This window comes from Dasypus novemcinctus, chromosome 9, assembly GCF_030445035.2.
Source record: "Dasypus novemcinctus isolate mDasNov1 chromosome 9, mDasNov1.1.hap2, whole genome shotgun sequence".
Classification (NCBI taxonomy): domain Eukaryota; kingdom Metazoa; phylum Chordata; class Mammalia; order Cingulata; family Dasypodidae; genus Dasypus; species Dasypus novemcinctus.
Window position 1 is genome coordinate 2427649 of NC_080681.1, and position 17592 is coordinate 2445240.

Below are 17592 nucleotides of genomic sequence, written 5' to 3' on the forward strand. Positions count from 1 at the left end.
AAATTTGGCCAGCAAAACTGCATAAGAATCTCAGCTCTAGATAGACTAAGACACAGGAAAGCCAAGACTGAAACACTTCCATGGAAATATGTGGTGTTGAGTACCATCTGCCAACATGTCTGAAAATTGGATGGGAAAAAATTTCTACTTCTCTCTGTATCCTATGTATCCGAACCACTGGGAGAAAATCTACACCCCATTGGTGAACCCTTGGTCTGATTTTGATAACCTAAACTAGGTGATTTTTTAAAAATGGGAGAACACAAATGCATTCACCCACTACCACAAATTAGGCAGGAGATTTTCCCATACTCAGAGAAATCACACATCCAGAGTTCAATGGGTAGACCTCACCCTGGGAAAAACCACCTTCATGATCTTTGTATCTCTCCTGCTAAGTAAGTATGGGGTAATTTGAAGAACATAGAATAAGTTGAAACAAATAACAAAGAAGAGCTGTGAAAAAAAAAAAAACATGGAAGAGAGAATTTGGCCATCAGAGTAAATTCACCAACATATTCAGATAGCAAGACATCAGCAAATAATCACAAGCCATACTAGGAAAGAGGAAGAGATGGCCCAGCCAAAGAAACAAACCAAATGACCTGAAGAGATACAGGATTTAAGATAACTCATAAGTGATAATCACACAACTCTCCCAAATCAATTAGAAGAATTTAAAGAAAATATGACTAAAGAAATAAAGGATATTAAGAAGATACTGAGTGAGTATAAAGAACAGTTTGAAAGTCTGCAAAGAAAAGTAACATACCCTATGGGAATACAAGACATGATGGATGAGAATAAAAAGATAATGACATATATGAGCAGATTTTAGTTGCTCTAGGTCAGAATTAGTGATTTCAAAGACACAATATCTGAATTGAAAATTTAGGAGAACAGAAAGAGAAGAGAAGGGAAAAAATGAAACCAAGTCTCAGAAAATTGAATGGAAGTGAGAAATGTTTATATACATTGTCAGTGCTCCAGAAGGAGAAGAGATTGGAAATGGGGAGTAAAGAATATTTGTGGAACTAATGATTGAAAACTTCCCAACCCTTCTGAAAGACATAAATATCAATATCCAAGAAGGACAATGCACCCCAGAAAGAATAAATCCAAATAGACCTACCCTGAGACACCTACTATTCAGAATGACAAATGTTAGCGATAGAGGATTCTGAAAGCATCAGGAGAAAAGGAAAGCAACACATACAAAAAGTACTTGAAAAGATTAACTGCAGAACCCTCATCAGAAACCATGGAGGTGAAAAGAATTCTATATCTGGCAAAACTGTACTTCAAAAATGAGGGTGATTTCAATGGTTTCACAGACAAATAAAAATTGATGAAATATATTACTAAAAGACTAGAATTACAAGAAATACTGAAGGGAGTGCTGCAGCTTCCAAGGAAAAAGCAGTGGTGAGATTTCCAGAAGAGCATAGAAATTAAGATATTAGGAAGGGCAAAAATTAAAGTGTAAAAAAGCAGACAATAGAATGATATTCTGAGGGAAACAAAGGACAAAATGAATGATGTAGTAATGGCTTTATAATAATAACATTAAATGTTAATGGCTTAAATTCCCCAATCCAAAGACATAGACTGATAGAATGAATTAAAAAATATGAGCCATCTATATGTTTTCTACAAAAGACCCACTTCAGATATAAGGTCACAACTGGGTTAAATGTAAATGTTAGAAAAAGATATTTCATGCAAATAGTAAACAAAAGAGGCTGGAGTAATGATATTTGTATTGGACAAATAGATTTCAAGTGAAGAGCTGTTATAAAGGATGAAGAAGGTCATTATATATTTTAAAAGAGGCCATTCACCAAGAAAAAATAGCTGTATTAAATATTTATACACCTAATCTGAGTGACCAAAGATACATGAGGAAAATACTGGTAAAACTGAAGGGAGAAATAGATGCCTCTATAGTAATAGTTGGAGACTTCAATACACTCCTCTCAGTATTGGATAGAAAATTAGGACAGAGGATAAATAAAGAAAGAGAGTGTGAATAATATGATAAATGAACTAGACCTAACAAACATCTATGAAGCACTGCATACCCAAACAGCAGGGTGTACTTTACTTTTCAAGTGCTCATCAATCGTACTCCAAGAGAGACCATTTGTAGGGTCATAAGACAAGTCTCAATAAATTTATAAAGATTGAAACTATACAAAACACTTTATCTGATAATAATGAAATGAAGCTGGAAATCAGTAATGGATGGAAAAAGGGAAATTCTTAAACATATGGAGATTAAACAACACACTCTTAAATAATCAGTGGATTAAAGAAGAAATTAAGAGAAATCAGCAGATATCTTGAGATGAATGTAATGAGAACACAGCATATCAAAATTTATGGAACACTGTAAAGGCAGTGTTAGATTAAAAAAGAGGAAAGACCTAAAATTGAAGATCTAACTGCACACTTGGAGGAACTAGAAAAAAGCAACAAACCAATGCCAAACCAAGCTGAAGGAAAGAAACAAAAAGAAACACAGATTCCCTAACACAGATTCCTGTGCCACTGACAACAACAGAAGCAGACAAAGAAGAAGACGCAGCAAATAGACACAGAGAACAGACAACCAGGGTGGGGCAGGGGGGAGAAGGGGAGAGAAATAAATAAATAAATAAATCTTTTAAAAAAAGAACAAAGAAACAATACAGAAAAATAAGAAAACCAAAAGTTGTTTTTTTGAGATCAACAAAAGCAACAAACCCTTACCTAGACTGACAAAGAAATAAGAGAGAAGACACAGATAAATATAATCAGAAATGAGAGAGGGGATATTACTAATGGTCCTGCAGAAATAAGAGAGCTCATAAGAGGATATTATGAACAACTGTATATGAAAAAACCAGACAATGTTGAGGAGATGGATAATTTCCTAGAAACACATGAACCACCTACACTGACCCTGGAAGAATTGGAAGAGCACAACATATTGTAAGAGATTGAAACGGTCATCAAAAACCTCCAAAGGATGAAAAGCCTGGGGCCAGATGCCTTCACAGGTGAAATTACCAACCATTCAAAGATGATCTAATACCAATCTTGCTCAAGCTCTTCCAAAACACTTCAGAAGGAAAGAATACTACCAGACTCATTCCATGAAACCAACATCATCCTAATACCAAACCTAGATAAAGATATTTAAAAGTTTTAAAATTCTGGACCAATATCTCTAATGAATAGAAATGAAAATATCCTCAACAATATACTTGCAAACAGATTCCAAAAGCACATTCAAAGAGTTTCACACCAGGAGCAAGTGGGTAAACCCAGGTATGGAAGGGTGGTTCAATAGAATAAATCAATTGATGTAATAAGCCATATTGATAAGTTGAAGAAGAATAATCACATGATCCTATTCATTGATGCAGAAAAGGTATTTCACAAAATACAACACCCTTTCTTGTTAAAAAACTCTTGAAAGATAGAAATAGAAGGAAGCTTTCTCAATATGGTAAACTATAGATATGAAAAACCTACAGCTACCGTTGTACTCAATGGGAAGGACAAAGCTTTCCCACGGAGATCTAGAACAAGATTGTAGGCCTGCTGTCACCACTGTTACTCAATATGTGCTATAAAAAGACAAACTAAACAATTAAAAATGGGCAAGTGACTTGACAAGATAACTGTCTGAAGAAGAAATACAAATGGCAAAGAAACATAAATAAATGATTCAACATCACTAGCAATTAGGGAAATGCAAATTAAAACCACAATGACATATCATTTCAAAACTATTAGATTGGCTGCCATAAAAAGTCAGAACCTGTAAGTGCTGGAGAGGATTTGAGAGACAGTGATGCTTATTTACTGTTGGTGGGGATGTAGAATGGTACAGCTACTGTGGAGGACTGTTTGGCAGTTTCTAAGGAGGATGTATATAGACTTGCCATTGTAACCTGACAATGTCATTACTAGCTATATACCCAGTAGGACTGAGAGCAGAGACACAGACGTCTGCACATCAATGTTCATATTAGGATTATTCACGATTGCCAGGGGTTGGAAACAACCCACGTGTCCATCAGTTGATGAATGGATTAACATTTGTAGTATGTGCACATGATGGAATGTTATGCAGCTATAACAAGATATGAAGTCGTGAAGCATATGACAACATGGATGAACATGGAGGATATTATTTTGAGCAAAGCATGCCAGACATAAAAGGACAAATACTGTATGATTATGCTATTATGAACTAAATATATTGTGTAAACTTAAGGAGCTAATAATTAGAATACAGGCCACCAGAAAATAGAATGAAGACAGAGAATGGAAAGCTGAAGGTTAATCTGTGCAGAACAGGTAAAAAAAGGTTGTTTGTAAATCTTAGAAAATTAATAGAAATGGTGAGAGAACATCATAGTGTTTGTAACTAGCAGAGCTATTATATGGGTTTGACAGTGGTTGAAGGTCCGAGGTCATGTACATTACTAGAAGGAAAGCTAAAAACTGTAACATGGGACTGTGTAAGATAGTAAAACCTCACATAAAACACAAATATGGGTGATATTGCATACATAAAACTGTTTTTACAAAATATAAATAAAAATAACCTAGAAAAAATGAAAAAGAATAGCAGCTATGTATGGCAGGGGAGCATAGAGAGATTGGAAGGTGCTGAGATTGCCTTATTATTATTATTACTATTATTATTGGAATAATGAAATTGCTCTAAAAATGACTGAAGTGATGAATGCACAACTATGTGTTTCTACCAAGTACCACTGATTGAATATTTTAGATCGATGTATGCTTTAGTAATATGTATCAATAAAATAGATTTGTTAAAAAAAACTACAATGAGGTATCATTTCACACCTATCAGAATGGATACTATTAAAAAGTCAGAAATCTCTCAGTGTTGGAGAGGATGTGGAGAGACAGGAACCTTATTCACTGTTGGTGGAATGTAGAATGGTACTACAACTGTGTGGGACTGCCTGTCAGTTCCTAAGGAAGCTGAGCATAGACTTGCCATATGACCTGGCAATGTCATTACTAGCTACATACCCAGAAGGCTGAGAGCAGTGACACAAAGAGACGTCTACCTGCTGACGTTCATCGTGGCTTTATTCATGATTTCCAAAAACTGGCAAAAATCTAGGTGTCAATCAACTAATGAGCAGATAAACAAACTGTGGTGTATACGCATGATGGAATGTTTTGCAGCAGTAAGAAAAAATGATGTCATGAAGCATATGACAACATGGATGAGTCTATAAGATTATTTTGAGTAAAGCAAACCAGACAAAAAAGGATAAAGAGTATCATTGTGCTATTAAGAACTAAATATAGGTCCTGAAGATTCACCCATGTTATCCCATGTGTTAGTACTGTATCCCTTCTTAGAAATGAGTGATATCCTATTGTATGCTTATTCCACATTTTGTTTACCCATTAATCTCTTTTTAAAATGTACTAACCACTGCATGGTAAATATAATAATATTCAATTTACTTTTATTTTTTATTTTTTAAAGATTTATTTTATTTATTTCTCTCCCCTTCGTTCCCATTGTCTGCTCTCTGTGCCCATTTGCTGTGTATTCTTTTGTATCCACTTGCATTAGCAGGCAGCACTGGGAAAACGGTGTCTCTTTTTTGTTGCATCATCTTATTACATTAGCCCTCTATGTGTGTGATTCCACTCCTGGGTGGGCTGAAATTTTCAAGTGGAGTGGATCTCCTTGTGAGGCACACTCCTTGCACAGGGGCAGCACTGTGCATGGGCCAGCTTGCCACATGTGTCAGGAGGCCCTGGGGATCGAACTCTGCACCCTCCATATGGTAGGTGGGTGCTCTATCAGTGGAGCCATGCTCGCTTCCCATATCCATTTATTTTTTGATGGGCATTTGGGTGATTCCAACTTTTAACAATAGTGAACCATGCCACTATGTACATTGGTGTGCATTTATCTGTCCGTGTCCTTGCTTTCAATTTTTCTGGGTATACACCATACTGTGGAATTGCTGGGTCATATGCCAGATCTATACTTAGTTTTTAGAGGAACCGTTAAACTGTCCTCAACAATCACTGCATCATTCCACATTCCCACCAGCAGTGGAGGACCAGGTTTCCTGTTCCTCCACACCTTCTCCACCACTTGTAGTTCCCTGTTTTTTAATAACTGCCAGTCTAATGGGTGAAAGATTACTATATCATTGCAGTTTTGATTGGCATTTCCCTAATAGCTAGTGATGTTGAGCATCTTTTTATGTGCATTTTAGCCATATGTATTTCTTCTTTGGAGAAGTGTCTATACAAATCACTTGCCCATTTTTTAAATGGGTTGTTTGTTTTTTTATTTTCAAGGTATAGGATTTCTTTATATATGCAGGATATTAAGCTCCTATCAGATATATGGTTACCAAATATTTTCTCCCATTGAGTAGGCTGCCTTATATTGATTGAAGCAAGCCAGGTATTAATGGACCTCACTGATAAGAATTAAGCAAATTGAGCAGACTCACAGAGCTAGATTTGTAAGACATGTTTACAAGAAATAGAAAGGGAGAAGAAGGTTGTTAGCCAATGCCCATAAGGTAAAATCTACGATAATGTGAAAGTTTGTACTTGTGCAGTGAAGTAACATGACAGGGGTGTAGGGATATGAATGGGTTGGGTGGGACAGTTTTGACAGGTGGGTAGGGTGGGGGGATGTGTTGAATGGTCCATGGAATGGGGAGAGGGTTGGGGGAGGGAGCTGGTGAACACTGGGGATTCGTGGGTACATAGCTGAAACTACAATGTGGGTAAAGCTCTTTTGGCAATAGACAAGAAAGGGCTACTGGTTTAGGGTCTTCGATGGGGAGGCGTTTGGGTCAGGGCAGGCTTGTCGGGAGTGTGCAAGGGATCATTTTGCCTTAGTGTGTTATATCAGTAGGTGGAAACTCACATAGAGTGGGAAGGAGTTGGACTCCCATCCTGGGGAGGCCCACTGTGTTCTCAAATAGAGGGATGGGAGTCTCTTGAGAGCATGGGTGGTGCCTAATAGGGGAGGACAGACCAGTGTGTCAAGCCCTCAGTGTTGCTGCAAACAATTATGAATCTTGTCCTTCAAGGAGTGAAGCCTGGTGGTCTCTGTGTGCCACAGGGGAGGGGTAGGGAGGAATAGAATAGATGAAACAGGGGATATTTTGGGGCAAGAAAAGTTTTCTAAGTGATCTTGCAATGATGGTACAGGCCATGTTAAACTTCATCAAAATTTATAAAAGTACACGGTCAAAAATGTAAACCATAATGTAAACTATTGGCCATGGTTAGTAGCTGTGTTCATCAGTTGTAAGAAATGTATCACCCACATATAAAAAGGTTATTAATATGGGAAGGGGGAAAATGGGCAGGGTGTTGGGTAAATGGGATCCCCTGTATTTTTTATGTGACTTTACTTAGACCTAAAATTTCTTTGAAGACAAAACAAAAAAAAGTAAAACACTATGGGAACAAATGGAAGAAAATGTCAGTGTACATATAGGACAACAGATCTTACAGTGACGAAAGGCAAAATGTCAAAAAAATTTTTCTTAAATATTTTTCATTATTTTTTATCCCAATTTTTTATTATGTTTTTAATTTTTTAAAATTTTCTGAATTTTATTTCTTATGTTATTTCTTATGTTTAAAACTACCAATATTAATTCATTTTCTTATTAATTGTATTTGGCTACTTATTGGCTTCACTTTTGAGAAGTTGTGGATCACAGAAGGGTTACAACTGTGGCAGGGGAGGATCAGTGGGGCAGGGTGTCAGTGATGGGGGATACATGGGAGGAGGTTCACTGGGCATAAATATAAGGCTTATAAATGTGTTCAAAGGTTCATGGGGTATGACCATAGTGGCTGGAGATTCACACAGCAACCAAAGAATATCAAATGCCCATCCTGGGGAGCTCTGCCACATTCTCTACTGGAGCCCCAAATACAGGGGCAATGACTAGTGGAGGAGAATAGTCCATTGATGGGCCATTGATACTGATGACTATGTTATGAACCTTTGCTCTTGAAATTGAAACTTGGCATAGTATTGTAGGATTCCTAAGAATGCCCTACAGGGAGCCTCCTTGTTGCTCAAATGTGGCCCCTTCTAAGCTGAAACTCAGTTTATAAATGCAATAAATTCCCCCAAGGGAAATGACTCCTGGGTATGAGACTCCCTGGCACCCAGGGATTGCTACCAAGTACCAACAAACAATGCAAGTGGGAAAAAAAGGCCTTGATCAAATGGGGGAAAAGGTGGAGACAAATGAGTTTATTTGGTTAAGAGACTTCAAAGTTAGTTGAGAGGGAACTCCAGAAGTAACCTTTATGCACATCTTAGCATGATCACATAGACTGCCAAAGTAGATACAACCCAAATAGTGGGGCTCCTGAGGGCTCTGGAGACATCCAGACACTATAGTCAGGGCAGATAGCTCAGGAGTTTGGTCCCTTGCCAGTGGGCCCTACTTTGGGATTTATGTTCCCCAGTGTGACAGAGTCAGACTCACTTGTGGTTTCCCTACACATGGCTCCTCTGTCCTTCTGTTTGAACTTATAATTAGTACTGAAGTTGGTAGGTATACCTCTGAGACACATAAATCTCTGGGTTGCGTATGTGCCAGCCTAGCCCTGAATCTTAAAGGAGTTGCAACACCTCTGCTCCAGTTCATTGGACTGACCCAGGACAAGTAACAAGGAGAAGATGAAGGAGAACCAATTTACCAAGGAATCAAGAGTGCCTACAACTGCTAGCAAGAGAGTTCCATCCATTGGCTGTATGGGATAGAAGCATCCCCCTCAAATAAAGGTGGAGTGGGCATCACAATCCCAGAATCCTCAGGATTGGGGAATGAACTATGGACTAAAGTAGACTTACTACTATTCTACTGTACACCTTCTGTAATTCTAGCAATGGAGGAAATATTTTGTGAAGGCAGTGGCCACTGGGGGTTCTGAGGGTAGGGAGAGGGAAAAACAGGTGTAATATGAGAGCATCTTCAAGACTTGGGAATCAGCCTGCATGACATTACAATGACAGACACAGGCCATTATATATCTTACCATAAGCTACTGAACTGAGTGGGAGAAACTGTAAAGTACAATTCAAACTATAATCCATGCTTAGTGTCAATGCTCCAAAATGTGTTTTCAATTGCAATCAATGTACCACACTAATCAAAGATGTTACCAATGTGGGAAAATGTGGGAGGTGTGAGGAGCAGGGCATGTGAGAATCCCCTATATTCTCTGTAACATTTATGTAGTTTAAGTATCTTTTAAAAAGTAAAAAAAATGAAAAGACACATACACAAAGAAGTGGATAAACTGTGTAAAGCCTTGGAGTTAACAATTACAATATAGGTCACCAGAAAACAGAAAGAGGTAGAGAAAATAAAAGTTAAGGGTTAAAATGTGTGGAATTAGTATAAAGGTTGTAAATTTTTAGAAGTGAATAGAAATTGTGAAAGCACATCATAGTGTTTGTAATGAGCAGTGCTATTATATGGGTATCACAGTGGCTGAAAGGGTAAGTCCAAGGTCATAATATTACTGGAAGGAAAGCTAAAAAATGTAACATGGGACTGTATAACATAGTGAAACCTTATGTGAAATATGAATATGGGTGATATTGCATATTTTAAACTAACAAAATATAAATACAAATAAGTAGAAAGACGTAAAGTATAAAGAGATTGGCAGGTTTTTTTTTGTTGGTATCATACCCAGAGGAATAGATTAGTTTACAAACTTAATCTTTTCCTTTTGGGGATATATAAATAACTTCCAACAGCCACATACTGACTGTAGCAGTTTGATATGGTTATGAATTCTAAAAATTGATATTGGATGAAGTTTGTTGTCTGGTCTGTATATGGGCATAATTAAGTTATGATTAGAGCTTTGTTGGGTCATGTCATTAGGGTGTTCAGTCTGCACCACTTGGTGGGTGGGGACTCACAGATAGAAGGCATGGCAAAGGACAGAGTTGAGGGTTTCTGAAGTTGGAGTTTTGATGTTGGAGATTGATGCTGAAGCCTTAAGCTGGAGCCCTGGGAAGTAAGCTGACAGAGGAAAGAGAAGCAAGCCCCAGGAAGAGAGGAACTCTGAACCCAGGAAGAAGCAAGCCCTGGGAAGAAAGGAACCTTGAATCCAGAGAGAAGCAAGACCCTAGAAGGGAGGAACCCAGGAAGCCTGAACCCTCACAGCTGTCAGCAGCCATCTTGCTCCAACACGTGAAAATTGACTGCTGAGGGATGTAACTTAGGCTTTATGGCCTAGTATTTGTAAGCTCCTACCCCAAATAAATACCCTGTATAGAAACCAAGCAATTTCTGGTATTTCACATCAGCACCCCTTTGGCTGACTAATACACTGACTTAAGACTTTTCTTTCCCATGATTAGCAAGGTCATTATTATATGGTGAATGAACTGTTAATTAATTCCAGGGAAGAAGAGATTAAACAGGTGTTTTAGGATCTAGTTTTGGCGTAAGTCAGCGACATCCTCGGGGGTCATTTCTCAGCCTTGCCTCCCCTCCTCACCTTGGTGTGCAGAGGTTTCATGTCTCCATTCTAGAACCCTGGGAGAGCATAGGTCTAATGGAACAGCCTGAGCAAACCTTGACACCCAAACAGGGAACAGAAACCCCAGCTGCTTCTCATGGTGGGAACTGCACAGAGGTTGTGTGGTACCTGCTTCCTCCTCAGGGGCAAGGCCCGCTCCCCACTGGATATCCTGCCTCTCCAAAGCAAAGCTGTGTGTGGGGAGCTGCCATCCAACAGCCTGACCTGAGCCGTGGACCTCCTCGGTGGACTGGTGAGGAGCGTATCTCTTCCCGGGCCCTTTGGGTGCTCTGTGCTGAAGAAGTCATAAAGCAGCCAGTGCTGGAAAAAAAAAAAAAAAAAAGAGTCAGTGTTAAACCAGGCAATGCTGGGCAGTTACTTGGGTGCAGATTTGGCTTAAAGAGTCAGTGTCAAAGCCAATGCACTCACAGCCATCCAGGCTGACTGAGCCAAACCATTTCAGAGGTCACTGAGCGAAGACTGCTGAGGACTGGACAGTGAGAGGGAGAGGCTGACCACAACAGTCCAAATCTGTGAATACTGAGAGGTTTCTTTTCTCAGGTCAAATAGCTCTCATAACAGAACTTAACAAACACCAATCACAGGGAGTTCTCATCAAGAGGGCATTTGCTCTAGAAAAGGGTTTGTATTCTATTTTTTCCCCCTGTTCTTTGGTGAGCCATTACATTAATTCTGAGTATTCCTTTTTACATTTTATCAAAATTATTTTCATGCTTTAAATCTAAATCATGAAAACATTTCGTGGAGCTTCTATTTTAAATGATGGCATCTTTTCTTTTGAGAATTATCTTCTAAATATTTTAATGACACTCAGATTTTTGAAGATTGAAATTTATCAATGAAATATTAGCAATTCCTTAATTTATCTTGCAAAGCTATTGCTCTTATTAGGATTTTTCTTTCTGGTAATGATCAACTTGCAAAACTTTGGCACTCTTTGTAAAATTTAAATATTTTCAGCAATTCTCCTCAATCTTTCCAGGATTAGGTGCCATTTCTGTGTTTTATAAAATTTTATCACTATTTAAAGTAATACATCCCTGATCAATTTTTATATGGACTTTTCTATTGTATCGAATACTGAATCTTCGTATTTCTCATACTGGGGACAAGAGTTTTCACATCTGGGACTTGAAGGAACTTCTTGACCTGAAGACATGATAGTAAGAAAATGAAGTCAACAGTTTGCCAAGCTTAGGTCAAAGCCCTCTCTAAGCATCAACTTGGTTTATCCTTCAAAACCTGCATGAGGCTAATGGGGGAGGGGTGGTGTGGGCGAGAGGGGAAGGTCCGTGGGAACCCCCGAGCCCGCAGCCAGGCGGCGGGACCAGTCTGAGCCGAGCCCAGCCGAGCCCAGCCGAGCCCAGCCAGGGCGAGCTGAGGCCCGCAGAGCCTAGCGCACTGCGCCCATGCGAGCCTAGCCCAGACGAGCCCAGCCCAGGCGGGCCAGGCCCAGCCGAGCCGAGCCCGGATGAGCGCAACCGAGCTGAGTCCTGCGGAATCCAGCCGAGCTGGGCCCAGTCCAGCAGAGCCCAGCCGAGCCAGCGGAGGCAAGCCCGGCCAAGCAGAGCCTAGGCCAGCCCAGCCCGAGGAGCCCGGCCCAGCTGAGCGGAGCCCAGCCGAGCCAAGGCCAGACTCACCGAGCTGAGCCGAGGCTAGCCGAGCCGAGCCGAACCTGACTGAGCCAAACCTTACTGAGCTGAGCCCAGCCCAGCCGAGCCTCCTTTGCCACCGCACGCTGCACCTGAACTTCCTGCCAAAGAGAGAGGGAAACTGGAAAATTCACAACTCACTGAAAATTATGAACTACGCTCAAGCTACAGACTTCAGAGGAATAAAAGGTCAGTAAAAGAATACCATGAGCAATAGTACAACAAACTAGATAACTTAGGTAAAACAGACAACTTCCTAGAAGCATACAAACTACCAAAATGGACTGAAGAATAAATAGAAAATAAGATCAGCGCTCTAACAAGAAATGGAACACCCATCAAAAATTTCCCCATCCAGAAGAGTCCAGGACCAGATGGCTTCCTTGGTCAATTATACTAAAAACATACAGAATAATTCAAAACTAACAGTTTTCAAACTCTTCCAAATATAAATATAGAAGGTGAGAGAATTTCCTCATTCCTTGCGTGAGGCCACCATCATCCTAATATCAAAGAGTCCACAGGACCCTACAGGCCAGTAGGTACTTGAATTCGTCTGCAAGCTCCTGAACCTGCTGGCACAGCAACCCCCGCAGCTTGTTTGCAGGGTCGTGAGCAGGAGGAGCAGAGTCACCCAGGAACTCAGCAGGGTCCACGCAGGAAGATCAAGCACTGAACAGCACCTTGGGCTCCTCAGCTCGGCCCACCAGCGGCTGGGGGTGTAGGGGCGGAGCTGGCCAAGTCAGGGGTTGCGGGCCTGCCAGGGCTGGGGGCGCTAAGCCCTGCCACCCCAGGATGCTCCATTGCTCCCGAGAGGGCCACCAGTCAGGACCCACAGAGGAGCTTGCCCGCGCAGGCGCAGTAGAGCAAGCTGTGGGAGCCGCGGGTGGGCTGCGAGAGGGGCTTCCTGCGGGGACCCGGGTTACTGGAGACCCTGGTGTCCATGAAAGAGAGGTCGAGGAGTGAGCTGAGCCCCAGGGTGAACCTCCCGGGGAGTGGCACAGACACGTGCAGGTGCGCTCCACCTGCAGCCTCCATGCACACCTGGCCGTGCTCCAGCTGGCGGCAGCAGCAGCGACCGGGCAAGCCCTTCCCATCCTGGCTGGGGCAGCCACTGCGGGACTGAGCAGGCCCGCCTTTACCAGGAAAGTCACAAAGAAAACTGATGAACCCAGGTGAGAAGATGAAGATGATCCAGCTGTCACAGAGCAACTCTGAAATAGGGAGTGGATCCTGCCCATGTTGTAGGAACAACTGGGAACCAGGTCCGTTCTCTAAGAAATCTCTAAATTTTTTTCTGCGAACTCTGCAAAATCAGCTGAACGCTATATCTTTGGCACACTGAACTTGGTCTCCTAATTTTAACTGAATAAAAACATTTGTGTACACTTGTTGACTCAAGAACTAAAATAATGTAATTATTTTACAGTATTCCTTTGAAAAGAAAACAAAACATAAATGAACTTGATTTAAATGTTTTGGACTTTAAACTAGAGGTCACTTTGTGGTCATTAGAATAAACTTTTTTAGCTCTGGAACTTTTTGTAGGCTTATTTTTTTCACATGGACATCTTATTTCATTTTTTGAGAAAAATTATATTGGTTCTGTGTATTTGGAAACAAGAAGGGCAAAACATGGTAGTATAATGCAAACCTACACATTTCAAAATCTTGAATTCTTACAGATCTTAGGATTCCTTCTCTGTGAAACAATGAAATTCAGCAAGAGGAAACATGAATAATTTGGGGTTGCACAATTTAAACAAAGTGTGATAGTGGTTATGGGGAAAAGTACAGCAGTAATCTCTCCTGTAATTTTTATTCATGTCAATGTTATTGTAGCCCGATTGAACTAACTTTTTAAAAGATTTCTAGAGGAGGGGGAGGCAAGATGGCGGCTGAGTGAACTTCCAGGTTACTAGCTCCTGGGGGGAATTGGCTGGGAGGCGTCGGAGACTCTTTGGGACCAGCTGTTTCGGGATTTTTCCTGGTCCGGAGGTGTCTGGACATCGATTTGGAGGGAAGGTAACAGAGAGGATCCATCTGTGAAATATACACGGAGATCCCAGCTACGTGTGGAGGATTCCCTCCTTGGGTAGGCGGAGACGAGGCAGCTAGCACCGGGCAGAGCCCCGGCGGGCAGCGGCCAGGGTAGCCGGGTCCTGCCGAGCCCGCCTGAGCCGCGGCGGGCGGGGGGGCGGAGCCCGGCTGAGCTCAGCCGAGCCCAGCCGCGCCGCGCCGCGAGCGGGAGAGCCGAGCCGCGCTGCGCCGCGCCGGGTGGCGGGTGGGAAAGCCGAGCCCAGCCGAGCCCAGCTGAGCCGTGGCGGGCAGCGGGCGGGGGACCGGAGCCCAGCTGAGCCCAGCCGAGCCTGGAGGCGGGGTTTCTGTTCTTTGTTTTTTTTTGTTTTTTTTTTTGTGCTGTTCTTGTTGTTCTTTTTTTTTTTTTTTTTCAATCCTCTCTTTCTTGTCCCCAATATTCTTCTTATACTATTTTACCTTAACAATACAATAGGTCCTACAGGAAATACCTCACATTTGCTGGGTTTCCTCACCCTCCACTGCCTCATTTCTCTGTGAATAGATTTAGCCTATCTACACTATCCCCTTTCCCCTACAACTTGATATCCTCCACCATCTGCTATCTCTCCTATATTCCATCTCCCTTTCTTTGATCCACAAAGTGTCTAACTCTTAATTTCTAATACCTTTGTTTAGTTTTCCATCTGGTATTCGTCCCTGAAACTATTACCTTTCTTTTCTCTTTCCCTCTCTCACGAAAACAATAGCCTCTTAGTACGTACCAAATTCCTCCCATATTCAGTCATCTACCTCATTATAGGTACTTTCCTACTACTATAACTCTACACAATTTACATGATCTAACCTTCATCCTCCCAGAACTCATATTGTTGCTTTGTAAACATATATCACCAATACTACTTCACACTTTTTCCTTCCTTACACAATTGACTTTCCCCAGCACTAATACTTTCCTTTAAAGTGAGCTTAACTAGCAATAAGAAATTGGAATAAGAAGAACAAAGTGACAAAGAGAAGATACAACACTTACGCAAAAACAACAGCTAATTAATCTCCAAGACTAGACAAAGAAGCTAAGGAACTGATTAAACCCGGCAAGAAAAAATGTTGACAAGACAGCAACAATAATCTACAAACCAGTAATCAGGAAAACATGGCTGAATCCAATCAACAAACTGAAAATCAGGAAGGGGGGCAGGACTTCGCACAAGCAATGAAAGATCTCAGAACATTTATCACCAACAAATTTGATGAAGTAATGAAAGAGGTTAACAGCATGAAGACAACACTTGGAGGGGAAATTGCAGACATGCGCAAAAAAATAACAGATATGATGGAAATGAACACCACAATTCAAGAAATCAAAAATACACTTGCAGCAAATATCAGCAGACTAGAAGAGGCAGAGCAGAGAATTAGTGATGTGGAAGACAGTGCATTGGAAATCAAACAGATAGTAGAAGTGGTCAATAAAAAGGTAGAAAAAATCCAGATAGGACTTAGGGACCTGAATGATAATGCAAAACGCTCAAACATACGTATTATAGGCATTCCAGAAGGAGAAGAGAAGGGAAAGGGGTCAGAAGGAGTGTTGCAGGAAATAATGAATGAAAACTTCCCAAATCTACTGAAAGAGACAGATGTACATATCCAAGAAGCACAGCGCACTCCACTGGTCATAAACCCCAACAGGCCCACCCCAAGACATATACTTGTCAAATTATCCAATGCTCAAGACAAAGAAAAAATTCTAAAAGCAGCAAGAGAAAAGAAAACCATCACATACAAGGGAAACTCCATAAGATTAAGTGCTGATTTCTCATCTGAAACGATGGAGGCAAGAAGGCAGTGGTATGATATAGTCAAGGTACTAAAGGAAAAAAATTTCCAACCAAGAATACTCTATCCAGCTAAACTAGCATTCAAAAATGATGGAGAGTTCAAAATATTCACAGATAAACAAAAACTGAAAGAGTATATCAACAAGAAACCTCCCCTTCAAGAAATTCTTAAGGGAGTTCTGCAGGAAGAAAGGAAAAAACAGGACAGTCAGAGATGGAGGAGAGTGTAAAAGCAACAAGAAAGACAAAAATAGAAGTGGAAAATAAAATAATACAAACAAAATATAACAAACACAAATCCAACCAAAATATGGCTACCATAAATAACTCTCTAAACGTAATAACACTGAATGTCAACGGATCAAACTCACCTATCAAAAGATTCAGACTGGGACACTGGATAAGGAAATACGACCCATCTATATGCTGCCTACAAGAGACACATCTTAGACCCAGAGACTCATGGAGGTTGAAAGTGAATGGCTGGAAAACAATCATACAAGCAAACAACAACCAAAAAAAGGCAGGAGTAGCTATATTAATATCAGACAAAATAGACTTTAAATGCGAAACAATTGTGAGAGACAAAGAAGGATACTATATTTTAGTGAAAGGGACAATTTGTCAAGAAGATCGAACAATCATAAATATTTATGCTCCTAACAAGGGCGCCTCTAAATATGTGAGGCAAACGCTGGAAAAACTAAGTGAAAGAATAGATGCATCTACAATTATAGTGGGGGATTTTAATACACCACTATCAACTCTGGACAGAACATCTCAAAAGAGAATCACTAAAGAAACAAAACATTTGAACAATATATTAGAAGAGCTGGATCTAATAGACATATATAGATCATTACACCCAAACACAGCAGGATATACATTTTTCTCAAACGCACATGGAACATTCTCCAAGATTGACCATATGCTAGGCCACAAAGAAAGGCTTAATGAATTCAGAAAGATCGAAATCATACAAAACAATATCTCTGACCACAGTGGAGTCAAGCTGGAAATTTGCAAGGGACAGAGACCCAGACTTCACACGACAATTTGGAAATTAAACAGCACACTCTTAGAAAAACAGTGGGTCAAAGAGGAAATCTCAAAAGAAATCAATGACTACCTTGAAACAAATGATAATGATAACACAACATACCAAAATTTATGGGATGCAGCAAAAGCGGTACTGAGAGGGAAATTTATAGCCATAAATTCATATATCAAAAAAGAAGAAAGAGCAGAAATTGAAGAATTAACTGCACATTTGAAGGAATTAGAAAAACAACAACAAAGTAACCCAACAGGAAGAAGAAGGAAGGAAATAACAAAGATAAGAGCAGAACTAAATGAAATAGAAAATAAGAAAGCACTTGAAAAAATAAACAAGACCAAGAGCTGGTTTTTTGAGAAGATCAACAAAATTGACAAACCTTTAGCGAGAC

The 17592-nt window shown here is 40.4% G+C and overlaps 1 pseudogene; it reads right to left on the minus strand.

The window, feature by feature from the left end:
* Positions 1-253: 253 nt before the first annotated feature.
* LOC111764189 (U1 spliceosomal RNA) lies at positions 254-406 on the minus strand (annotated as a pseudogene).
* Positions 407-17592: the final 17186 nt, after the last annotated feature.